The following is a 27,214-nucleotide window of genomic DNA, read 5'->3' on the forward strand; positions in this document are numbered from 1 at the left end:
CGGTACAAACTTGGTGAGTATTTTCTCTTCTCTTCCTTTACTTTCATTTCATTTCAGGGACTTTTCAGGGAGTATGGTCTTATTGGAACAATATTTTCTTTCCTTTTTCTTTTCTTTTCTTTTCTTTTCTTTTCTTTTCTTTTCTTTTCTCTTCTCTTGTCCATGTTTATTTATTTTGAGAGTGCATGGCACAAGGGCAGAGAGCAAGGGAGGGAAAGAGAATCCCAAGCAGGCTCTGCAGTATCAGCACAGAGCCCAGTGGAGGACTTGAACTCATGAACTGTGAGATCTTGACCCAAGATCTGAAATCAAGAGTCAGACATTTAACCGACTGAACCACCCAGGTACCCCAGTCTCATTGGAACACTTTCATGTCGATTGCTCGGGCTGCAATCCTCTAGCTTGTGGCTACTCTACAGGGAGGGGAAAGCCTGCCTTTTGGCTGGAAGTTAGTACCATGGCCAGAATGGAAAAAACACCCAGAAACTTGATGCCCTCTTTTTATTCCTGTCCTTGCACAAAGTTGTCTTTCTTGGGCATAGGACAGCCACCTAAATAACCAGGACAATTGCTAATCTTAAGACTCCTATGTGAGGTTTCTTCTTCATTGGTCTAATATGATGCCTTCCACATCCCTGGTCTAGCAGCTTCTGGCCAACAGACTTCCACTGGGAGTGGCCAGAACCCGATTGAATTAAAGCCCAACCAGGGACCATTTCCTAGAGATGTTAGCTATAAAAACTATATGTGTTGGAATGTCATTTAGACTATGATGGACTTCTATCTTTACTGTTTTATCTCAATGTCCGTTAATAACTACTTAAGCTACAGAATTGGGGAATTTCCTCTTGTAAAGCTTTTCTAGTGTTTTCCATGGGTTAAAAACAGCACAACCTTCACAGCAAGGCAATAGCGTGGCCTTCACAGGAAGGCTTGGACATGGTATGGCACAGTATTTCAGCCCATTTACCAGGCACCCATCCGTAGCCTAGGATACAATAGGGAAGGAAGGGGAAGGGAGGGGGAGGCTAGCATCCTTCCTACAGGGCCTTTATGGCAAGATGGTGATCAATAGTGATTTTCATTGGAGGGACATCTCTGGTCGCTCTTGATATGCAGAACCTCTGACATACCCTGTGTGTGATGTCATCTGGGAGTTAGGGGGGATTTTTGGTAATGGACCCTCTCTCTTTAGTTCTCAAGGACTCATCCTTGGAATGCCTTTTAACCCACTGGAAAAAACTTGGATTACAAAATTTAGGAAAGGACTGGTCTTCTATAACACTGCATGGCCTCAGTAGTATCTATTAGTTAGATCTCTTCTGCAGAAAACAGGGCAAATGTTCAGAGGGACCTTAGGTCCAGGCCTTCAGGGCTCTAAATCAGGACCTGGACCTAAGGGCCTCTTCCAGAATGTGTTTGGTCACTAACCAGGCCAGTAAACTCCCTCCTGATATATTGGATGATAATTACCTAAATAGGCCTCTCCTAAGAGAAACCAATTGCTTGAGGGAAAAATAGGCCATCCCTAACAAAGGGGACACTGACTCTCTCACTGTTCCTCCTCCTAACAGATGTTGGGCCTTCTCCCTCATTCATTTCCCAGGTTAATGGCTGTAATTGGAGCCAATTGTGGCTAGTCTATCTTAGGACAGAGACTTTAAGGAATATTTCCAAACATCTACTGAAACTCCCTTTGTTTCAGGGAAATTCGCTGTCTTCTCTGGCCCAACATGGACTGCATATTTCCACTTTGGTGGAAAAAAGCCATGGCATCTGCTCATCTGTCTGAGCTGATGAAGTTTAGAACCAGGAACCCTCTTTCTCTGCCTTCTGGTGGCCCCTCACCTCTTCTGCCCGCTCCCCACCGCCTCTCCTGTCTCTGCACCACCTTGGGTGCAGCCTGTATAACTAGTTCCTATACCAACCTCGGTACCTCTGGCACCATTGGCTCCTTCTCCTACCCTTGAGGTCAAGGAGTGAACACCACCCCCCTAGGACCACCCACTTCAGGTTTCCCCAGAGGTGCCCCAGGTAAAAATTGACAATGGGGTACAAATTGATTGACTTTTTTAAGCAGATCCAGGTAGAAGAGAATTCTGTATTTAAGCTATTTTAAGTTTGTTGGTTTAAGTAAAATAGACATGTCTTTAGAGTTGTCAGCATTAAATGTGAAACTTTTATCCTACCAAGGTTTATTAAGCTCACGTTATCTCTGCTGCAATTTGTTACCAAAAAGGTGACTTAAAAATGATGGTTAATTTTGTCTGTCTCAAACCTTTTCATGGTTAATTGTTAAGATCACTCTCAAAGTCTTTGGTAACCTGAAACTTTAAAGTTTTGCTTGGATAATAAATTGGGCTGAGTTCATTGGAATCCAGGTTTTTTTCCAAATAGGATAATAGTAAAGCATTGATTACTAAACATAAGGTTTATTTGCTTTTGACTTCTTATTGCAGAGAAACTAAGGATATTTGGGTCTGTTAGAAAACATGCTTTGTGCTTGACTGATTCATGAATTTGCCGTCTAAAGAATTCTGGTGTAACAGTTCACAACTGATTACTACTTAGTTTTCACTGGAGACTGATTTCTAAGAATGCAAAATTCTGCTAAATGTAATGAAGACTGAAATAAGGGAAGCAACTCTGTATGTAGGAAAGTAGGAGATGTGTAAGGAAGGTACAAGGAATGGAAATACATTTTTGTTGAAAGTAAAAGAAGGTAATTTTGGCCTAAATGAGACTGATTGGAGAGAAATGGCTTGGGACAAAATCTGAATGTAAAGGAAAGTTGTAGAGGGTTTATGAAGCGGAATCTTTGGAAAGGAATTCTATGTGTGGTCAGGATGGCCTCAGGTGAAAATGAATGAATTTTAAAAGTACACTGGTGGGGCACCTGGGGTGGTTCAGTTGGTTAAGCATCTGACTTTGGCTCAGGTCATGATCTCATGGTTTGGTTTGTGAGTTTGGGCCCCATGTCGGGCTCAGTGCAGAGCCCACTTTGGATCCTCAGTCTCCCTCTCTCTCTCTTTCTCTCTCTTTGCTCCTCCCACCTCTCCCCCCACCTCCTGCTCTTACACATGTGTGTGCACTCTCTTGCGCATTCTCTTTCTCAAAAATAAACATTAAAAGATGAGCACCAGCATAAGATTGAAATTCTGCTTTCTCTTTGTTAAAAAGACAAAGTTTCTTGGACTGTTGGTCTGCTCTTGATAAGAAAATGTAAACCAAGTTGTCTTCTCTTTTCTTTGCCCAGAAAAAAGTTTCTATGTTGTGCCTTTATCAGGTCTTTGGTGAGCTACAATCCTATTTAGGCATGTGCTTTAAAACTTTCTAAGGTTTTAACAAACTTCCCCAAGATTTAAATCATAAATGAAGTCTTTTTGACTAATTAAGCTTGTTAATTTGGTATGCTACATTCTGATATAAGGTCATCACTCAATATTCTGATTATTGAAGTGTTCCGTGTCACAGAAAAAACCAAATATCCTTATCAGTTGCATTATAATGAACTCTCATATCAGATCTTTAACAATGTCTATTGCTGAGTTTTTTGTCATTTATAATTGTTCTCATGATCTTACAAAAGGTGTTTCATTTTCAAGGAGACTCATAAAAAGGACTTTTAGGACGAATAGAGATATTTGACATCTTTAAGATCGTAAAACTGAAATGATCTTTAAGATCATAAAACTGAAATGCATTTCCAGAACTAACTAAAAGCTGCAATCAAACTGAAGAAAAATTAGTAAAGTGGGACTAAATACACTGAGAAAAGTGATTATAGTTTTTGTGACTTTTGTTTGAAACATTGCTGGTTCTCTTGTGTTTGCTCTTCCAGATTAAGGAAATTTAAGATATCTCTGATTTAGAGAAACATGATCAAGTATTCACTTGGGAACAAACAGAAGCATTTAACTTTTCTCTCTATCTGAATCCTCTGAAAGTCAAAAGTCTCAGTGGGAAGTCTTTCTTCCATGGCAATCATAGTCATTTGCATAAGTTCAATAGGAATCTGTTCTCCTCAAAACATGATGCCATTGGAAGCACTGGTGATTTTACCTAGATTTGACTGGAATATCATACTTGACAGAGACATGCACAGACTCAGATATGACCAGACAGCTTTAAGCAAGTAAGGTTGACTTTATGAAACATGGAGCAATAAAGCCCCCGGGAAATGTAGCTTACAGAGTTCCCAGCAGCCTTACCAGGAGAGTAAAGAATGTCACTTACTGGCAGGTGCAGGAACCTCAGGATGCTTTGAAGACCTCATGAAGAGGAAACTCCTTAGAAACTTACGCTATCCTAACCACCTCCCAACCTGAAGGTATATAATCAGTCACCCATCACAACCCCAGTGCAGCTCTTTCTGCCCATGGGTCCTGTCCCCATGCTTTAATAAAACCACCTTTTTGCACGAAAGATGTCTCATGAATTCTTTCGTGGGCATCGGTTCTGAACCCCAACACTCCAAACCACATCAGTAACTGCTGTTTCTATAGCTGCATTTGCCTCAGTCCACAAAGGAAGGAGGAGGAGAGGGGAGGGTCTGAGATCAGCAGTTAAGTACAGTCTAAGCTATGGTTTGAGCTGAAGGGCTGGGTCTGGGATTCAAATGGCAGCCCATGCTTCTCAGGAGACTGCTGATGGATGCCCCCTTACCGGGTTAGGAAAAGCTGAGCAAGATCAGGGGGAAAGAACACATGTGATCCAGTTGGCCATGGGGAAGAGTAAAGGAAACCAGAAGGTCAAGGATGGGGTTTACCTTTTAGTAGCAACAAAGAGAAATCAAGGGAATGGAGGGTGTACAGAAACCTGGAAGGGAGTGTGACCCAGAAAGGACAGAGGGACATCTCTGAATGCAGTAAAATGAACTGCCACTGCAGTACGAATCAACTCCTTTACAAGTTGACTGAGAATTCTCGCCTTTTCCCTCCCAAGTTCTTTTCCATGGCATAGAGAAGCAAAGTAAGAGATGAGGAAGAAGAGTCAGAGTACAGTGCATGTGTAAAAGCCATCTATAGGCTTGAGGTCCACTAATTTCTATTAAGGTGCTTGATGATTGTGACCAGAAAAGAATGATTTTATGGCTCATTAATGAGTACATTAACATATTTCCTCCTACTGGGTAGTGGGGAAGTACATTTTCTTTCTCTTTGCAGGGGGTCCATTTTCAACATTTGCTCCTGGGAAATGTTTCTTGTGATAGAACCCAACAGCCAGAGATCACCAGAAACAAATCAATATCTCAGCAAAGTTAGACTTATTTTATTCTCTCTCTTGTCTTCTCCCTCTTGGGAGACTGTATTAAACCAACTGAGGGGCGCCTGGGTGGCTCAGTCGGTTAAGCGTCCGACTTCGGCTCAGGTCATGATCTCCCAGTTAGTGGGTTCGAGCCCCGCGTCAGGCTCTGTGCTGACAGCTCAGAGCCTGGAGCCTGTTTCAGATTCTGTGTCTCCCTCTCTCTCTGACCCTCCCCTGTTCATGCTCTGTCTCTGTCTCAAAAATAAATAAATGTTAAAATAAAAATAAAAAAAAACAAACAAACCAACTGATACCAAAGGTGTGTATGTGCTGAGTAAAGATCATTTACAAGCATACTGTTACTTGATGCCCCACAGGTGACACAAAGGAAGAGTTGCCATCATGAAAGAAGATGGGCCAGAATTTGAATAACCCTAATGAAATGCATACTGTAAAGGTCAGGTTTCTTCCCAAGATCTGTGCCCTCTAGCTGTTTCAGTGAAGAGCTGACAAGTATCAGCATATAATGAATATGACTTGCGATGGAGAAGAAAACAATTTATTTATAAAGTCCAAAATCTAGAAACCAATAAAAGTAAGCCAAAATGTATGCCTCAGTATGTCATTGTATATTCTGATTGTATGTAATTCTTCCTTTTTTTTATTCTTAGGAAGTCGTGAAAATCAAGATCTGTGAAAATCAGCAGCTTTTTATTCTTGCTGTTTTGATGTTATTAGATTTAGGTGACAAACCATTCATTCATTTAAAAAAAAGTTATCATACTGCTAGGGATACAGAAAAGAATCCGACACAGATCCAACCCTTTAGGAACTCAAAGTCCCAAGAATACCCTTCCTCCATGGTGTTTTAGAACCACCTCTAAAGAAAAGAAAAGGCAGGATGCTTCTTCTTTCAAGATATGGTATATATATGGCTATTATATTTATGATTCCTTTAAACTTAAATTAGGAAGAAGTTCTAGGAGTATTTTGTAGACTAAGAAAAGATAGTTGTCACAGATTAAAAAATAGCCACATATTATTTCATCCCTGTACGTATGCCCATTAGCAATGTGGCTTTCCTGTATTCCCATTCACAGGCTAGCTCTATTTCTCCATCCAGTAAATCTGGGCTTGGCCATGTGACTTGCTTTGCCAACATTAGCCACATTAACAAATGTGCTACAAGTAGACGCTTGAAAAGTGCTTGTGTGTTAGGGCTTGTTGTCTTGCTGCACTTGGAACCCTAAGAGAACCATGTGAATGAGCTTGAGCTACCTTGCTGAAGGAAGAAAGACACATGGTCATGTCCATGTCACCCCGCTAACAGATGCCAACCACCATGAGGCTCCCCTGGACCATGCAACTCCAGCTGAGCCGCCTACCACCTGGAGATGTAGGAATGAACCAGCACACATCATCTGAGCAGACCCAGACCACAACTACGCATTGGAAAGCATGCACTGGATTTTTCCCATCCACAGAATTGTGAAAAGTAATAATGTTTGTTGTTTTAAGTCACTAATTCGAGGTGCTGTTATGCAGTAAAGCTAAATGATACAATAGTATTTCTTAATATCTTAAAACTTTAAAAACTTTAATTTAACCCAATGCAACCATGGGATTAGGATGAAGTAGAGAGTAAAGATATAGTCGTAGCCTGTAACATTCCTCAAGACTGCCTATCAATTAAACGTTGTATGGTGTGATTGACATACAAAAAACTATAGACATTTAATGTACACAACTTGATGTGTTTGGGAATTGGTAGAGGTCTCTATTGTTTTTTTTATGATCTCTAGTACAAGATCTGAACTCGAAATTGGTTAGGGGTAAGATTTCTAGCTAGTAGATGAATTAAAGAACAGCTGAATGTCCCGGCTTTTGTACTGGCTCTAACATACTATGAGTCAATGTTTGCTTTAGTGAATGATCAATATTTATTGCCTTTTAGTTCAACATTGGGCTATGTTTTAAACATGAAAATTATCATGCTGAGTTCTTCCCACCAACCACTCATCACTCAGCTGCTCCTTCCCTCTATGCAATGGCTCCAAGGCATACATTCAAGGAAGTGAATGTTACAGTGCTTGGCTGTAAGCCAGGTGGACACAGCAGTTGTCTCTGTGATGTCTTTGTCACCTTCTATGCCTCCACCTACTTTAATTGAGATTTCTGTTCCACGATGCCAACCAAGTGCTTCTTGTCAAGGTCACAAAGAACTCCATATTGCTAAATCCAATGGACACTTTTCAGTTTCTATTTTAACCTCTCAGCAGTATACGACACTGCTGACCAATCCCTTCTTAAAGTATGTTCCTCCTGTAGCTTCTGTTACCACATTGTTTTCTGGTTTTCTGCCTACTACTCTGAACATTGCGCAGTCTTTTTTGAGGGCCCTTTTGTATCTCTCCATCCTTTAACTACTGGTGTTCCTTTAGGTCGTGTCCTGGGTCACCCTCTCTTCTTGTTCTACACACCCTTCCAGGGCAGTCTCATCTGTGACATACCTTCATGTCTTCTGCGTATTAATCTCTTTCAAATTCAGGTCTCCAGTTAAAATCTCTTTCCTGAGGATCAGAAATCAAGCCATCTACTGAGCAGCTCCTTTTTGCTCTCTCCCAGGCCCCTCAATCTCAACATGTCCAAAACTGAAGGTTGAATCCTTCTCTCCCTCCCCCAGTCCCCAGCCCCTCTATGGTCCCATCTATAGCAGCATGACACCACCATCTATGTGGTTACCCAGGACAGAAACTCAGGAACCATCCTTGAGGTCTTCCTCAATTAATTAACAAATCCTGCTGGGTCAACCCTCTCCACAGTTCTTGAATAAATCCTGGTCTCTTTAGTTTTCTTTCTCCATTTCAGAGAATGTGTGTTCCCAAATCACCTGCATCTCTATGCCAGCCAAGGCCCAGCCTTTTGAAAGTAAAATGCCAAACACTTGACTCCATTGCTATTTTTATTTTGCCAGATAGTACCTGCCTTGAAGCAGAAAGAAAAATGCTCAGGATGACTTAATCTGAAAGGGCCAGAAGGCATACAAATGTCAGTGGATGTATGTGAAACTTTATTTCAAAATACTATCCAGCCACATCTATAGGAATTTCTACAGCTTAACAATTTCCCCATTTGCTTTTCTAGAGCTCCGTATCTACTTCATAGCAAATAGTAATTATATAAATAGCATAGATTGCTTTTTTTCATCTTCAGCATTTTAGTTTTGAATCACCTATGTTGGAAACTCAGATGTTTATTTTCTAATCTCTTGCACATCCTTGAAAGATACTTTTCCAGTCTGCAGAGATTTCAAAACTTTTTTTAATGTTTATTTATTTTTGAGGGAGACACAGTGCGAGTGGAGGAGGGGCAGAGACAGAGAGGGAGACACAGAATCCAAAGCAGGCTCCAGGCTCTGAGCTGTCAGCACAGAGCCCAACACGGGGCTCGAACTCATGAACTACAAGATCATGACCTGAGCTGAAGCCAGACACTTAACTCACTGAGCCACCCAGGTGCACCTCCAGTCTGCAGAGATTTTTCATTTCCACATTTGTTTGGCATTTTTCACCCCAAACCATCTACTGTACACCACAAAATTATAATTTTGTAAAATAAAAGATCACACTCTCAACTGCTTGGTGACTCCTCACTGTTTACAGTTTTGTTTTGTTTTGTTCTTTCTCAAAGATAATTACAGATAATTTTTTTTCTGTAAAGATAATGACAATCAAGAGGACCACTTTTGAAAATCTCCCTGTGCAGACATCACTAATATTTTGGACTGAGGAAGAAGATGGGTTATGGGAATATCTTCTCCCAAAATTCTTCTTCATGTATTTCCAAATATTTGTTAGGTACCATGTGGCAATCAGCAGGCCCACGGACAATGGCGCTGTGATCTGAGAGCTCTGTGTGGGCTAGAGATCAGAAGATTAAGGACTATATGCACATATGTTTGTAGTTGGTGGGTATATGGGATACCTCTTGTACATCATCTGGCACGAGTGGCCAGATGTGTAGGTGTAACGTGGGGGTGCCTGGTCTCAGCTGTACTGTGTATCCCTGGCTGGCCTATTACTTCTCTGTTCTTGCTGTGAAGAATGTCTTCAGGAACTCACTGAGACATTGTGACAGATGCACAAACTAGAAGTACAAGAGAACAACATTCCATGGGGCAATCTTAACCAATCAGGGATGGCAGCCAGGGTATAATGTGCATAAGTTTACTTTCATTACTTCTTTTAGCCTCAGTCCCTTGCTCTGTAAACTATACAGAAAAATTTCAACCTAATAATAAATACCCTCCAGTGTAATGAGGATTAAATGAGATAAAGTATGTATAGGTCTACTAAAGAATAGATGCTCAATAAATGTTAATTGCCCTCTCCTTTCCTACACTTATAAAATTGTGTTAATGAGTGTTACTATTTTCGTTATTTTTTTCACTATTAGGCATTAAAAATAATTTAAAGAGAATAATCTTTTAAACATAAAACTTTTTTTGTTGTTTTTTAAGTAGGCTCCATTTAAGTACTTTTTTTTTTTTTTTTTCAAAGTAAAATGGAACCCAAAGTGGGGCTTGAACTCACAAGTCTGTGAGGTCAAGACCTGAGCTGAGATCAAGAGTCAGACACTCGGGGTGCCTGGGTGCCTCAGTCGGTTAAGTGTCTGACTTCGGTTCAGGTCAGGATCTCACAGTTCGTGGTTTGAGCCCTGCATTGGGCTCTGTGCTGACAGCTCAGAACCTGGACCCTGCTTCAGATTCTGTGTGTCTCTCTCTCTCTCTGCCCTTCCCTCACTAGTGCTCTGTCTCTCTGTGTCTGTCTGTCTGTCTCTGTCTCAAAAATAAATAAACATTAAGAAAAAAAAGAAAAAAAAAAGAGTCAGACACTCAACCAACCAAGCCACCCAGCTGCCTCAAAACATAAAACTCTTTGGAAATTGGAATTGCTAACCAATAATCAATCACTATAGTCAAGAAGTATAGTTGAAAGAACATCTTGTGTATAATCAGAAAAATCTAGATTCTAGTTCTCCTCTCAACTATTACTGCCTATATCACTCTGGACAACTTGTGGCAACTCACAGAACATTGGATAAGGAAATAGGTTTGTTCCAACTCCTAAGCAACGGTTGGCAGGAGGGCGGGAAGCAAGAAGAAGAGAATGTTTAATAGTAACACAGTCAACAGAGAATTTATTTCTAGCTTTCATTCCAAGTAGGAAGTGATTCTCAACAACTAGGTTTAAAAACATACACCATATGGGGCGCCTGGGTGGCGCAGTCGGTTAAGCGTCCGACTTCAGCCAGGTCACGATCTTGCTGTCCGTGAGTTCGAGCCCCGCGTCGGGCTCTGGGCTGATGGCTCAGAGCCTGGAGCCTGTTTCCGATTCTGTGTCTCCCTCTCTCCCTGCCCCTCCCCCGTTCATGCTCTGTCTCTCTCTGTCCCAAAAATAAATAAACGTTGAAAAAAAAAATTAAAAAAAAAAAAACCATACACCATACAAAATGATTTGTGGAAAGGACACCATGACTCCATATTCCACAGATGTAGCAACAGAGCTCAGTAATTCATAGCCATGTGAGAATTTTGCAGCCAATAATGGGCAAAGAGCTTTATTGTAATTAGCTGATAAAACCTCAGTCTTCAAAGAATTTCTGTGAACAAGCTAAAAAGCAAAACTAACTCCCTGACATCACTTTTAAGGACCCCAAAGCAAGAAGCAGGCATCTAAATGAGTGGGGAAGCAAATTGTGAGTCATACAGAGAATCCAGACTGAACTCCAACTAGTCCCTTTAGGCCACTAAGGATTTTAGGAAAGAAAAGCTGGAGATTATATCAAGACATGCTCTACATCTTTTAGAATTTGTCATAGATGTTTATGGACAGTGAACTGTTTATATGTCTCATTAATGGGTGTCAGTTCAGTTATTCTCACCAACTTTTATTTCTTTAAAAATACTGAGTTATTTTTGGGTGTCGTTTGAGGTGTTTTCGTGGTGGTAAAAAACATATAACATTAAATGTTCCATCTTCACCATTTTATTTCTTTTTTTTAAGTAAGTTTATTTATTTAAGTAACCTCTACACCTGACATGGGGCTCAAATTCACCACCCCGAGATCAAGAGCCACAGTCTCCACCGGGTAAGCCAGCCTGGTGTCCCTCTATCTTAACCATTTTAGAATGTACCATTTAGAGTTTCAGTAGTGGTAAGGATATTTACATTGTTGGGCAACAGATCTCTAGAAACTTTTCATCTTGCAACACTGAAATCTGACACCCACTAAACACTAATTCTCCCTTCTTCCTAGCTCTTGGCAATGACTTTTCTACTTTCTATGATTTTGACTACTTTAGATACTTCATTTGAGTGGAAACACATAGTATTTGTTCTTTTGTGACTGACTTATTTCACTTAGCATAATGTCCTCAAGATTCATGCACGGTTTTAGCATGTAACCGGATTTCATTCTTTTTAAGGCTGCAGAACATTCCATTATAAGTATATACCACATTTTCTTTATCCATTCATCTTTCTAAAAAAAACTTTAACTGCAGTAGTTAACATACGGTGTTGTATTAGTTTCCAGTGTATAACAACAGTGATTCAACACTCATACATCTCCCTGCCCTTATCACAAGGGCACTCCTGAATCCCCATCACCTATTTCACCCCCCACCGCCAACGTTTGGTAACCATCAGTTTTTCTCTAGAGTTAGAGTCTGTTTCCTGGTTTGTCTCTGTCTCTCTCTCTCTGTTTTTTCCCCCTTTGTTCATTGTTTAATTTCCCCCTTTGCTCATTTCATTCATTCCACATATGAGTGAAATCACATGATATTTGTCTTTCTCTAACTGACTGATTTCACTTAGCATAATACTCTCTGGTTCCATCCATGTCATTGCAAATATCCATTCGTCTTTTGATGGATATTTGGGTTGCTTCCACCTCTTGGTTATCGTGAATAATGCTGCCGTGTGTCTGATACTTCTTTGAGATCCTTCTTTGAATTATATATAAAATAATATATATAATATAATGTATAATAATTAATAATATATAATCAGACTATATGTAGTCAGAGTGGAATTGCTGGATCACATAGGAGTTCTATTTTTAAATTTTTGAGAAACGTCTGTACTGTTTTCCGTAATGGCTGCACCATTTTATATTCCCACCAACAGTGCATGAGGGTTTCAATTTCTCTGCACTCTGGTGAACACTTTTAAGTGAGCTTCTCACTGTGGTTGAGATTTACATTTGTCTTATGATTACTAATGTTGAGCATCTTTTCCTGTGCTTGTTGGCCACTCCCATATCTTTGGAAAATTGTCTATTCAAGCCCTTTCTCTATTTTTAAGTCAGGTTATTTTGTTGTTGAGTTGTAGAAATCCCTTATATAGATCCTTTTCTGGATATCAACCTATATATGTCAGATATGTGATTTGCAAATATTTTCTCCCATTTTGTAGGTTCCCTTTTCATTCTGATGATGGTTTCCTTTGATGCACAAAAGTTTTTAACATTGATGTCATCCCATTTGTCTATTTTCGCTTCTGTTGCCTATGCTTTTGGTGTTGTATCCAAGAAGTCATTGGCAAGTCCAATGTCCTAAAGATTTTCCCTATGTTTTCTTTGGAGTTTTGTAGTTTTAGGTCTTACCCCTAGGTGATTAATCCATTTTGAGCTAAGTTTTGCATCTGTTGTAAGGTAAGGGTTCGACTTCATGTTTTTTGGATGTGGATATCCCATTTCTTCCACATTGTTTGTTGAAGAAACTACTCTTTCCCCATGTGTTGTTTTGTTGAAAATCATTTGGCCATATATACAAGGGGTTACTTCTGGGCTTTCTATTCTGTTCTATTGGTCTATCTATGTATCTTTACACCAGTACTACACCATCTTAATTACTTCTGCTTTGTAGTATTATTTGAAATGAGGAAGTATAAGGTTTCCAGCTTTGTTCTTTTTCAAGATTGTTTTGGCTATTTGCAGTCCCTTAAGATTCCATATGAATTTTAGGACTTTTTTTTCCCCGCAAAAAATAGCTTTGGGATTTTGATAGGGATTGCGTTGAATGTGCATATCACCTTGGGTAGTATGGACATTTTAACAATATTGTTTTCCATTCCACGAACAAGGAATGTTTTTCCTTTTTAAGTTTTATTTTTTTGTATCTTTGGGTTTTTCAAACAGTGTTTCATAGTATTCAGTGTACAAGTCTTTTACCTCCTTGGTTAATTTTATTTCTAAGTGTTTTATTCTTTTTTTAATGTTATAGTAAATGATTCTTTTTTTTTTTTTTAATGTTTTTTGTTTTTGAGAGAGAGAGAGAGAGAGAGAGCGTGCATATGCATGAGAGGGAGAAGGGGAGGGTCAGAGAGAGAGGAAGAGAGAGAGAATTCCAAACAGGCTCCACACTGTCAGTGCAGAGCCCAACACAGGGCTCAAACCCACCAACCATGAGATCATGACCTTAGCCAAAATCAAGAGTTGTATGCTTAACTGACTGAGCCACCCAGGCACTCTAGGATTATGTTCTTAATTTCCTTTCCAGATTGGTCACTGGTAATGTATAGAAATGTAACTGATTTTTGCGAGTTGATTTTTTGATCCTGCGTCTTTGTTAATTTCTTTTATTAGTTGTAATAGGCTCATGTGTGTGTACATGTATGTGTAGTATTTAGAGTTTTCCATATATAAGATCATGTCATCTTTGAACAGAGATAATTTACTTCTTATTTTCCAATCTGGATGCCTTTTGTTTCTTTCTTTCTTTCCTTCTTTCTTTCTTTCTCTCTTTCTTTTTTTTTTTTTTTAGATTTTTGAACATCGGAATTAATATTCTTGTGTGATATAAGGGGCGCCTGGGTGGCTCGGTCCATTAAACGTCCGACTTTGGCTCAGGTCATGATCTCACAGTTGGTGAGTTCAAGCCCCGCATCGGGCTCTGTGCTGACAGCTGGGAACCTGGAGCCTGCTTCGGATTCTGTGTCTCCCTCTCTCTCTGTCCCTCCCCCACTCACATTCTCCCTCTCTCTATCAAAAATAAACAAACATAAAAAAGAAAAAGATTCTCGTGTGATATGAAGCACCTGGTGAGGAAAAACCAGGGCCTTTGCTACCCTGTATGGCATCTTTGTATAAATAAGAGAAGCAAGCCACTTCTTTCAAGTAGTTGCAGCCTGCACCAGGGAACATGATACAGAGAAGAGGGCACAGGATGAATTTCAGTCCCTCTGATCCCCTTGACTAAATGTTCTTGGGTAGTAGACACTTGTGCATCATTTCACAACCTCTTGGACTCACCTTTTATTCCAGCCACAGCTGCAGTGACCAGTTCTGGGCAGGCATTAACCATTTTCATGCAGATGCCCTTGAATAGTGCCTCACCCAACACCCTAGTCCTCTCACTTCCTGCTTTGGGGCTTTTGTGATTCCCTTTATGGGGACACTCATAGGAATCTTCTTGGCACTCACACATATGCAAGATTAAAGCGTGGGGTTGGGAATGGGGAAGAAGGGACAAGAAGGGACAACAGGAGGGGGGCAGTTAATAATGCCCCCTGAGGCAACCCTTGACCAACGGGGTAAAAGGGTCAATGAATAAATGCTCTGCCCCCTGCACAAACCTCCATGGAAGTTTCTGAAGACACATTTCATATGACTTGTTAAAGGGTCCCACAGGATAGACCAATTGGTTGTCTGATGTAAGACATGCTCATAGAACTGTATGTAGCAGGGGTGCCTGGTTGGCTCAGTCAGTTAAGCATCCGACTTCAGCTCAGGTCATGATCTCACACTCTGAGTTCGAGGCCCGCATCGGGCTCTGTGCTGACAGCTTGGAGCCTGCTTTGGATTCTGTGTCTCCCTCTCTCTCTGCCCCTCCCCTGCTCATGCTCTGTCTCTGTCTCAAAAATAAATAAAAGCATTAAAAAATAATAATAATAAAAAAAGAACTGTATGTAGCAGCACAGACAATAACCTCTAACGCCACCTGCTTCAGATTTCACCTTAAAGAGACTCATTTGTTTTGGGGGCTTTACATGCTACATAACCACTTCGTGGTTTCTGAGTTCTTCATCCTCTTTATAAAACAGAAGTAAAAACATTTAACAATGTATTTAAAGTGTAAAGCACTAAATACATTTAAATTATTAAATATAAATCATTCTTTCTGTTCTCAAGTTTCACATCCATTACCATATAAACAAATATTTGCCTTTATAGAAAATCAGTTATACAGATGTCTAGACTCATGATGACAGGGAGTGAGGGTTTTAGACTGAGCTGCTGACTCTAGAGAGAGCTCTTTTCTACTTTGTCTTTTAATCTATCTAGACAGCAGGATTGTGGAGCTCAATCAGCCTGATTTGGGCTCCATCATGGCCCCACCTTTCCCGAAGTTAATGCCAACTCCGACCCCTTGGTCTGTGTGATTTGGCCTTCCTGCCTGTGTCCCAATGTAAGCACCACTCATCCTAGATGGGTCTTTGAAATCTTTTAGAATTTGATAGTGCCAATCAGGTGAGGGCAGCTTCGATCTGCTCCCCCACCCCCCGGCCCCTAGCACCACCCAAAATTTTACCTTCGCTTCAGTCTCTTCTCTGTCAGTGCTTCTATAGGTGCTACTCTGTGATGCCAAAATCGGCCTACAATTAGTTTATTGCTGTATTGGAATTTTATCTTATTTTTGTTTTCACAAATAGCCCGCCATTCACAGATGAGAGAAACTACTACATAAAAACTCTTGTGTCTTATATTATTAAAATATAATCGGATTATTGTCATTTGATAAAACACCTTTGCTTCTTCATTTGGCCCTAAATGTTTTTTCATTACTGGAGTCAAACTGGTATTGGAGAAAACTGTAGTTATCTGCTTTTTATAATGCATGATTATCACGTTACTGACTTCACTGTGCTATTTTTGGTACTGTGAAGTGAAGGCTGGGTGTTTAGGGGCTTAGGTCAAGGCCCTTTCTGCCATTGGCTGTGTGATCTTGGACAGCCACTTAATTTCCCTGGCTCCACCTTCCACCTTTATTAAATGTGACTGTTGGACTAGACATACCACCTGCTCTAAATACTATGAGTATCTCCTCTCTGCCTTTGGGTTAACTGAGCACCCTGGGTCAAGATGTCAGTATTAGTGTGTCTTACTTTCATATTTTCTCAATTGTCCTTTTCATTGTTTGTTTATTTTAAAGTCACACCAGTACTTTTCTTGGAATCTGACTATGGCATATGTCAAAGGCAAACACACCATGTGTCTTTGCCTGTGTATTTCTATTCATGGAATATCATTAAATGTAGAGACTTCCAGCCCATATTCAAATGTTCTGGTTTTCTCTATAGTACAGACTGTTCCACACTTAATGATGGTTCCACTTAACGATTTTTTGACTTTATTAGGGGAGAAAGTGATATGCATTTAGTAGAAACTGTATTTCCAGTTTTGAATTTTGACCTTTTCCTGGACTGACGATATGCAGTATGATGCTCTCTTGTGATGCTGGGCAGTGGCAGCTCCCACTCAGCCACGCTATGAGTCCAAGATCAAGGTCTTAGAAGCTTTAGTTTCTTCTGAGGCCACTCTCCTCGGCTTGCACATGATCACCTTCTCACTGTGTCCTCACTTGGTCCTTTCTCTATGCCTGTGCATCTCTGGTGACTCTTTGTGTGTCCAGATTCCCTGTTATAAGGGCACTAGTCAGGTTGGATTAAAGCCCACATTAACAGCACTATTTTATTTTATTTTATTATTTTTTTTTTAATTTTTTTTTTCAACGTTTATTTATTTTTGGGACAGAGAGAGACAGAGCATGAACGGGGGAGGGGCAGAGAGAGGGAGACACAGAATCGGAAACAGGCTCCAGGCTCTGAGCCATCAGCCCAGAGCCTGACGCGGGGCTGGAACTCCCGGACCGCGAGATCGTGACCTGGCTGAAGTCCGACGCTTAACTGACTGCGCCACCCAGGCGCCCCAACAGCACTATTTTAATTTTTTTTTTTTTAAACGTTTATTTTTATTTTTGGGACAGAGAGTGACAGAGCATGAACGGGGGAGGGGCAGAGAGAGAGGGAGACACAGAATCGGAAACAGGCTCCAGGCTCTGAGCCATCAGCCCAGAGCCCGATGCGGGGCTCGAACTCACGGACCGCGAGATCGTGACCTGGCTGAAGTCGGACGCTTAACCGACTGCGCCACCCAGGCGCCCCAAGCACTATTTTAATTGATGCACCTCTTTAAAGGACTGTCTCCAGCCACAGTCACATTCTGAGATACTAAGGGTTAAGGCTTCTACATTCAAATTTGGTACGTACAAATTAGTACGTAGCATTCTCCATATAAGGTAAGATAAGATAAGGGAAGATAAGGTAAATCAGCAGCTCCAAGAAGTTTATAAGAATAAGGTTGTGATAAGAAAAGAGCATTTCATAAAAATATATATTGGGAAAAGTCTATTGAATTATTTTAACTTTTCCAATCCATTCTGAGTATGTTAAGATACACTAGGTGTCTCAAAGAGAAAGAAGACCAGACACAATACTCATTAGCTAGGTGTTGGCCAGGCTGATTTTTAAAAGTGTTTTGTCAGTTGCTGAAAGGCATTGAAGTTTCCAGTTATGGCTGTGGATTACTTCTCTCTTCAGTTTTATTGGTTTTTATCCCATGCATTTCAAAGGTCTAATATTAGAAGCATACACATTTAGGAGTATGTCTTCTTGATGAATTGATCCTTTTATTGTATGAAATACTCTTTTGCCTTGAAATCTACTTTGATTGATATTAATATGCCCACAGTAACTTCTCACATTTACTGTTTGCATGATGCATCTTTTTCCTTCACTATATTTGTGTCTTTATAATTAAGTTTCACCCTTTGTAGAGAGTATGTAATTCAGTCTTGCTTTTTAAATTCAAATGCCCTTGAATTAGAGTACACAGTTCATTGATATTTTATGTAGTCATTGAGATGGTTGGGGTTAGCGTCCATCAGTCTGTACTTGTTTTCTGCTTGTCATGGGGTCTTTGTTCCTCTGTTATTCCTTTTCTGCTTTTTGTTTAATTGAATTTTTAACATTCCTTCTTATTTCTCCTATTGTTTTTTAAATTTACTGGGGTGGCTAGGTGGCTCAGTGGGTTGAGCATCTGGCTTTGGGTCAGGTCATGATCTCCACCTGGGTTTGTGAGTTCATGCCCCACACTGATCTCACTGCTGTCAGTGTGGAGCCCCCTTCAGATCCTCTGTCTCCCTCTCTCTCTGTCCCTCCCCCACTTGTGCTCTCTCTCTCAAAAATAAACTAAACATAAAAAAATTTCTTAAAATTATAGTCTATGTTAAATTTACACTGTAGCACTTCATGTAAAATACAGTTTGCAAGAGTATAGTTCCTTTTACTCCATTCTTTATGCTAACTTGTCATCTGTTTTACTTCTATGGGCTTTATAAACCTCATACACAACGTTACTACTTTTGCTTTAAATTGTCTTTTAAAGGAATGAAAAGAAAGATAGCCTTTTAAATATTATCTACATATTTATTAGCTTACATACTTTTCATGCCTTCCTATAAGTCTGAGATTCCATTTGGTTTCATTTTTTCTTTCAGTTTGAAAAATTGTCTTAGCATTTCTATTTTTATAAATCAGCTGACAACAAGTTCTTTCAGTTTTCATTGATCTGAAAAGGTTTTTATTTTACCCTCATTTCAATGATAATTTTGCTGGATATAGCAATTTGAGTTGATGGTGCTTTTTTGCAACACTTTAAATTTTCACTTTCTGACTTTTTTCACCACTGTTTTTGCTGAGGCACCAGTTTGAGTTTGTATTATAGTTCGCCTGAGCATAATATACCTTTTTCTCTGGCTTCTGTTAAGATTTTTCTCCTCATCTTTGATTTTTCTGCATTTTGACTATGAAATGTCTCAGTATGTTTTTCTTTGTGTGTTTATCCTCCATAAGTTTCACCAAGCTTCTTGGATCTGTAAATTGACTTTCCAATAACCAACTTTAGGAACATTTCATCCATCTTTACTTCAAATATATTTTTTCTGCTCTGTTCTTTTTCTCTTTTCATTTGGGTACTCTCATTATACATGTTAGATCATTGGTATCTTTCTAGAGATTACCAAGACTCTATTCATTAACAATTTTTTTTTCTCTTGTTCTTCAGATTGAATGATTTCTTTTGATTTGTCTTCAAGCTCACCAACTTTTTCTTATGCAATTTTTGGTCTGCTGTTATGCTTATTTCATGAATATTGTATTTCAGGTAATGTAATTTACAGGTATAGAATTTCCATTTGGTTATTTAAAAAAATTTTTTTTAATGTTTATTTATTTTTGAGAGAGAGAGAGACAGAACACAAACAAGAGAGGGACATAGAGAGAGGGAAACACAGAATCTGAAGCAGGCTCCAGGTTCTGATCTGTCAGCACAGAGCCTGACACAGGGTTCAAACTCATGAGCCAAGAAATCATGACTTGAGCCGAAGTCAGACGCTTAACTGACTGAGCCACCCAGGTGCCCCCTCCATTTGGTTATTTTTTATAATTTCCATTTTTATGCTGAGATTTCCCAGGTGTTTACTAGTTTACATTTTCTGTTATATCCTTAAACATATTTATAACGGTTACTTTTATGTCCTTGTCTGCCTATCCTAACACTGAGGTCACCTTCGGGTCTATGAAGAAAACTTTATGGGTATGCAACTATGCTCACTCATTTACATGTTGTCTGTGGCTGCTTCCATGCTACAATGACAGAATTGAGACATTGTGAAAGGGAACATATGACTTGCAAGCCTGGAGTTTTTTCTCTTTGGTCTTGTAAGAAAAATTTTGCCAACTTCTGCTCTAAAGAATGCCCCAGACTTGAGGCCACATTACTTCCTCCAATCACATGGCCTTTCTGGGGTCTCTGGAAGTGATCAAAGAGCCCAGAAAGGTCTCCCACTCTGGCTGGGTTGAAACTCCAAAGCCTCTCAGCACTGAGCTACCTCTGTTAATACTCAATCCTAGGGCAGCCACTCTCTGCTGGGCCTTACAGAGTTTTGCCCTGCTTATGTGCAGCTCTGCCCTCGGCCAAGGATCTACCAGGAGCTGCCACACAGACTTCTAAGGACTCATCTCTGCAGCTCCATTCTCTCTGGTGCAATGCCCTACAAATTCCTTTAGCAGCCCTGAACTTCACTCTTGCCCTCTTCAGTGCAGGGCAAGAGGGACATAGAGTCTGTGTCTTCTAGAGTCTTCTGTGCCCTTCTAGCACTTCACTTCTTGGCCTTGTGGTTTGGAAGGTTTCCCTAGGTGAAAATCCAGAGTGAATGTGCTGTTCACTTCATGGGCTTCCCTTTTCTCAAGGACCTCTGTCCTGTGCTGCCTGGTGTCCAACGTCTAAAAATAATTGTCTCATTTATTTGTTATTTATTGTTGTTGATGGCAGAAGGGCAAGCCTGGTACTGGTTACTCAGGAAGAAAGTTGCTCTTTATTCCTTTTTTACTCTTTTTTTTAACGTTTATTTATTTTTGGGACAGAGAGAGACAGAGCATGAACAGGGGAGGGACAGAGAGAGAGGGAGACACAGAATCGGAAGCAGGCTCCAGGCTCTGAGCTCTGAGCCATCAGCCCAGAGCCCGACGCGGGGCTTGAACTCACGGACCGCGAGATCATGACCTGAGCTGAAGTTGGACGCCCAACCGACTGAGCCACCCAGGTGCCCCATTATTCCTTTTTTTGCTCTTACATTTAATCATATGCAATTATGACTGAAATGGCCTCTAAAAGCATAGTCTTAGATGAAATGTGTAAAGACTTTAATTAAATCTACCTAACAACTATATTTCTTTTTTGCTAATTGGGCTATCCCTCTGTCTTTTTACTTAGTAATTGGAGACATCCTCCATTCATGTATTTTGCTTTTGTTTTGGGGAAAAATAAAGATTTAATGACTACCATGCTGTTCTATACTCATAGGAAATGTTCAAACCCATTACAACATCATGTATGTATATTTTACTTTATTTTTATTATTTATTTAGAGAGAGAGGCGGAGAGAGAGCATGCCAGAGGTGGAGAGGGGCAGAGGGAGAGAGAGAGAATCTTAAGCAGAAATTGTACTGTGCCTGGAGCCCAACGTGGGGCTTGATCCCACAACCCTGGGATCATGACCTGAGCCAAAATCAAGAGTCAGACATTCAACCAACTGAGCCACCCAGGCACACCTATTTAATTTTTTAAATTGAACGTTAGTCGACATACAATATTATATTAGTTTTGAGTGTACAACACAGTGATTCGACAATTACATACATTACAAAAAGGTCACCACAGTAAGTGTAGTTACCATCAGTCACCCTACCAAGTTACAATGTTACTGACTCTATTCCCTGTGCTGTATTTTCAATCCATTATGTATTTATTTTATCCTTTAAAACTACCACTACTAGAAAATAATTCAAAGCTAATAGCACTATTTCCTATGCTAAAAATATTCGTAAATATTGGGAAAATATTATCTCAAACTGTCTATAGACGTCATGTTTTATTGCTGCAGCCTCTTGTCAGGTTGTGCTAGCTGGAGTTTCTGCTGATGGTCCCTAAATTTCAATTTCAGGGAATTGGAGGCAGGTTATTTTCTAGAAGGTACTGCATTATGCTGATTGTGCAAAGTGCCAACATGGATAGCTTAGTTTCTGGGCCACAAAGAAGCTCTAAATTAGCAGATTAATTTGGACTGCCTTCTTAAAATTTCAGTTATTTTACAGTTTACCTCAACTTTAGAACTTCTTGCATCAGGAAATCTGAGTGATTTTACATTACTAAGTACCTCTTAGATGTTAAATTGATAAGCATCAATGTGAATTTTTAGAATAAGCACCCATAGACACAGAGATAAATTCCAGTTCAGAGGAGTAACTGAAGTTCTGAGATGTGTGTAAATCATGTCATAAGAGGAACTACCAAAGGAATTAGGGCTGATGATGAAAGTGTTAAGTGTTAATTTTTCAGCACACTTTAAGGGCTGTTTTAAGTGCAGGAAGGACTATGCAGAGGCTTGTTTAAGCTTTTGAAGTTAATAATAAATTTATTATAGTTACAGATTCAAAACCCTTAAGGTTTGAAGTTCAGCTTACAAATCTTATTTTATTATATATCAAGCACATTTTTGCAATCACTTGTAAGGCTCTTTGACTAATATTTGGCTCTATTTATGGATCTGTTAATCAAATATCTTCAAATACTTTACACTGCATTTGTATATTTAATGTATTTCAGGTTAGGTCTTTAGCCTTAAAAATCTTTTGACCAATAAACCTTTCCAAGTGTTTAAATAATTCTTAGAAATCTGATACATTAAACTTATAACAAACTTAAAATTCTATTTTTTGGGGGTGGGGGGAAAGCCTGAAAAACAAAATGATTAAAATTAAGGACGTGTGTTCATCCAAAGACACTGCAAAGAGACTGAAAGGCAGGTCACCAAAGGACTTAACACTTGCAATTTGCGTATTGAAAAAGGCCCATGTTAGAATAGGTAAGGAATTCCTAGAAATCGATGAGTGAGGCAGAAGACCTTCCTTAATACTTCCTGACCTTTGAGTGGGGAAGACCTGGGGAGGGGAATCTATGAGGTGAGTGGCTACTGAGGTAGCTGTTTAGTGATGGTGGCAAGAGGCTGGGGGACAGAGTGTTGGATAATCCCTGGTGGCTCCAGGACTGATGGGGGCAGGGAGACGCAGGTAGATGCCCATGGTGGGGGGGCTCCTCCTCTGTTGACACCCGTTCCCCTGGGCCTAGGAGACCTCCTCCAGGAGGTGCTGGAAGGTGCTCTGTGGAAACTCTTTCCTCCTCCTCAGAGCACTCCACTCCAGCCTGCCCTCATTTCCTGGCCTGAGGTGGGGGTCCTCAGAATCCCCTTCCACATGCTTAGGCTCTTGCTCCAGTTTCTTCTCCCAGAGTTTCAAGGTCAGTCCGGTCATTTCATCTGCCACCGAGGAGTCCAGCATCCTGGGACGATAAAGAGACAGGGGACACTACAGGCCCACCTTCCCACCTGGTGCTCAGGTTATCTGCAAGAAAGAACTGTTCAGCTGGAGAGTGAACTTAAGATTCTCTTAAATGTTCCAGTGCTTCTTCCCAATGTAGAAGATTTCAACCAAAAATTACAAGTTGATACTGACTACTCAATTACACATTTAAATTCTAATTAGGGGGCACCTGGATGGCTAAGTCAGTTGAGCATCTGACTTCAGCTTGGGTCATGATCTCATGGTTCGTGAGTCTGAGCCCCGCATCAGGCTCTCTGCTGTTGGCATGAGCCCACTTTGGATCCTCTGTCCCCTGTCCCCCTTTCTCTCTTTGCCCTTCCCTCGCTCATTCTCCCTCCCTCCCCCAAAAATAAATAAACAAAACAAAACTTCTAATTAGAAGGTAGACACTCTGATAGACTTATTTCTCCTAAATATTCCTAATACAGAAAGCACTAAATTTGCACACACTCTAGTCTCAATAGAGTAACATATGGCCTTGGTTATCTTAAATATTTCTGTGCTTGGTTCTGAATCCTCTTTGGAGTCAAAAGATACTTCTTCACTATGGAAACCATTTCCTTGTCCCATGCATTTTGGGGCTGACTGTCTCAGCTTGCCTGACGTGGCTTACTGCCTGGAAACTTCAGCCAGAAGAAGGCTTACTATATATTCTTTTTGGTAATCTTGACGGGACACACTGAGTCCACTTTTGCAGCTTTGTCATTGACTCTGTGATTTCTGGAGCCAAAAGGTCACTTAGCCCTCAAACCTTTAATTCTCTCTGCAGGGAAGCCTGCAGACCCTCTTCTCTTGACTCTTAACATTTGCGAACAAATACAACAAATACAAGTTGTCTACATACAACTTGGCTGCCCTTTGGGTTTTCTGGAAGCTCGTAAGAGCTATTGCAAATACTGAAGTGATAGCAAATTGAATTTTTGAAATCTCTTCTGGCTTTGTAGACTAGTTGGTTGCAGCTCCAAAGTCATATTCCTGGTAGGTGTGTGACTCCAAAGTCATATTCCCGGTAGGCTCCCGGAGAGCCCTTGTAACTGCAGTCACGACAATTCTGTGATTTTCACAGAATAATTTTACGTGTTTATCAGAATCAGGCATCCACAGGTGCCTTTTTGTGTCTACGTAACAGGCGTTTCTCAAACAATCTGGCCATTCAGTTATGATTCATCTTAGTTTACAGTCCTGGGTTATTGTGTTTGTAATGTTCCTCCACTCCTTCCTCCACCACCATCCATCCTCCTGAATCTCTTCTTCTCTCCATTATACACAACAAATGAGTGCCTACTTCAAGCTGGATGTGGTGCTAAAAATAGAAAGGTAAGCGAGATAGGGGAGACTGGCTGGCTTAGTCACTGGAGCATCCGACTCTTGATTTTGGGGTCAGGAGTTCGAGCTCCATGTCGGGTGTAGAGATTACTTAAAAAAAAAAAGTTAAAAAGGCAAGCAAGGAAGACGCATATAGTTATTAAACAAATATACCCTAATAACATTTTAAAACTTTAAAAAATTGAGCTATAACTTTCATATCGTAAAACGTACACATCTTAAGGATAAGCTCAATGGGTTACCAATAGCTTAGGAGTTATCATAAGTGCCAGGAAACTTACTCAAGGATAATTGCAATTTTACCAATGAGCATATATCCCAAATAAAATCAATGGACTTTGTCTTGAAATGTCAGTTTGAAGGCCATTACTCAGATATTTGTGAGTTGTTGGTTTGGAGCGGGATCAATAAACTATGGCCTATGGGGCAGTGTAGACTATTTCTGTATGGTCTAGGAGCTAAGAATGTTTTAAAATTTTTACATGATTTAAGGCAAATAGGAGAAGGAGAAGAAGGAACAGAAACTATATGTGAGCAGCAAAGCTTAAAATATTTATTAACTGGAACCTTTAGAGAAAAAAATTTGCTGACCCACCCTGAAGCTACAGAGAAAAGAAAGTTAACTAGAAGCCAAGGATAATGGCTCTTTTTCTTTGCTCTCTAGCCTAGTAAGCCAGATGTGTCAACAGGTTCTCTCTCACTGGCACTGACATGTTGCTTAATCAGAAAAGGGTTTAAATTTTTACTAGCTTATGTCAGCCCCACCTAGTCATATTAAATGCAGGGAAGAGTTTGCTAAAACACCTTGCCAGACCACTAAGCCAGGACACTCAGAGGTGGTGACTCTCAACCTTAAGAAGGCCCGGATTTTTCAGAAATATAGAAATAGTTATGGCTGTGTTTACCTATTTTCAAGGCTATGCATGTGTTTGGAAGACTTTGCCATAGATATTGTCATCATCTGGAACCTTTGCAGTAGATGGGGGCTGGGGAGAAAGCAGATAAAGTATGCATGGGGCTCTGATTCAGGACATATCCTGCCACATATCCTATCCCTCCTTCTCTCTCCAAATAACCTCTATGCTGTTTCCTCAAGTCTAATCCAGCTCATAGTATGCTTCATTCAGCCCTCAATATCCTACTCTCCAGAGGGAAATTCCAGCTCAAATAAGGCCAGGCTGGCCAGCATTTGGTCTGATTGCCGATGGGGGCTACATGGGAGTATCTAGGCAGTGTCGGTGTTAGAATTGTTGCTGTGGTTTGGGTTGGTCGATATTGCTGGATCGGCTATGGTTACTGGCATAGAGAGGAGAGGCTAGAAATAACTAAGAGAATGTTTGAGCCCTAACAAAATGGGTGGGTCTCGGGAGAAAGTTTGTCCTGGAAAGGGAAGTAGAGTGTAAGCCAAGAAATTTGTGCAAAAGCCAAGAACAAGAATGACTGGGGTCAGAGACAGATTGCCATTTGTTGGGCTCAAGGCTCTGTTGGGGCACATGGCATTCCAGGCTAGGGGTAGGAAAATGAACTGCAGACCTTATCCATTTGCAGGGTCTCAAACAGCCTTGGGTTGGCTGTTGGAACTGAACTTGTCAGTTGGAGGCTGAATGGCAATTGCTGAGTGTGATTGGGTTGGTAAAGCCCAGGTTTGACAGGACTAAGCTATTATTGTTATTATTATTACAAAAAGTATTTGATGGCATTTGCCATTTTATTGAGCAATTTCTATGTGCCAGACACCTTATAAATCATATCCCTACTCCTTACTACAACTTTATTGAAGCATGTACTCTTACCCCTATTTTCCAGAGCAGACAACTGTAGGTCAAGGAAGTGAAGTGACTAACTTGGGCTGGTAAGTTGATTTTTTGTTCCAAATCTCTTAGAGCCCTAAGTATAAAACTGCTTAATTTTATGCCTAATGTTCCTTCCCTAAGGGGCATTTAAAAAATTCTTACAACCATAAAGCAATTACTTATTCTACATCCTGGAATATGGTCCTCCCTAGGGATTTTGGATACAGAATAAATCTAACCTCAGAATCTTCTGACATGTTAGTATAATGTACTTACTTAGCCAATTCTAACTAAACATCTTTTTTTATGTCATGCACTGCTGTGCCAGTTGATGAGTGTATGGTAGCAAATGAAATATGCATGGTCACAGCCCTCATTGGGCTTCCAATAAAATGGGTTAGATAGACACTGAACAAGAAAATAAGAGGAGCCTGGGCGGCTCAGTCAGTTAAGTGTCTGACTTTAGCACAGGTCATGATATCACAGTTTGTGAGTTCCAGCCCCGCTTCAGGCTCTGTGCTGACAGCTCAGAGCCTGGAGTCTGTTTTGGATTCTGTGTCTCCCTCTCTCTCTGCCCCTCCCCTGCTTGTGCTCTGTCTCTGCCTCTCAAAAATGAATAAACGTTAAAAAATTAAAAAAAAAAAAAGAAAAGAAGATAATAGGTGTGTAATCATAAACTTTGCAATGTCTATCTTAGTTTACTGGGTGATGTGTGAGAGATATTAATAAAGGGATTTACTTAAAAATTTTTTTTGAGAGAGAGAGACAGAGTGAGGTCAGGGGAAC

General features: G+C 40.3%; 1 protein-coding gene across 8 annotated transcripts in view; it reads right to left on the minus strand.

Moving 5' to 3' along the window:
• Positions 1 to 27,214, minus strand: part of KLHL31 (kelch like family member 31) — a 131,146-nt gene that overhangs the window by 17,404 nt on the left and 86,528 nt on the right. The window contains exon 8 of one of the 8 annotated variants that reach the window (XR_006717281.1): positions 21,491 to 23,268. The exons of 6 other annotated variants lie outside the window; for them this stretch is intronic. The gene's annotated coding sequence lies outside the window, so the exon portion shown is untranslated. Of the gene's footprint in view, positions 1 to 21,490; positions 23,269 to 27,214 lie in introns of those variants that run through there. One more of the 8 variants, XR_006717275.1, reaches the window with a different exon arrangement.

Source organism: Leopardus geoffroyi, chromosome B2 (assembly GCF_018350155.1).
Source record: "Leopardus geoffroyi isolate Oge1 chromosome B2, O.geoffroyi_Oge1_pat1.0, whole genome shotgun sequence".
NCBI lineage: Eukaryota > Metazoa > Chordata > Mammalia > Carnivora > Felidae > Leopardus > Leopardus geoffroyi.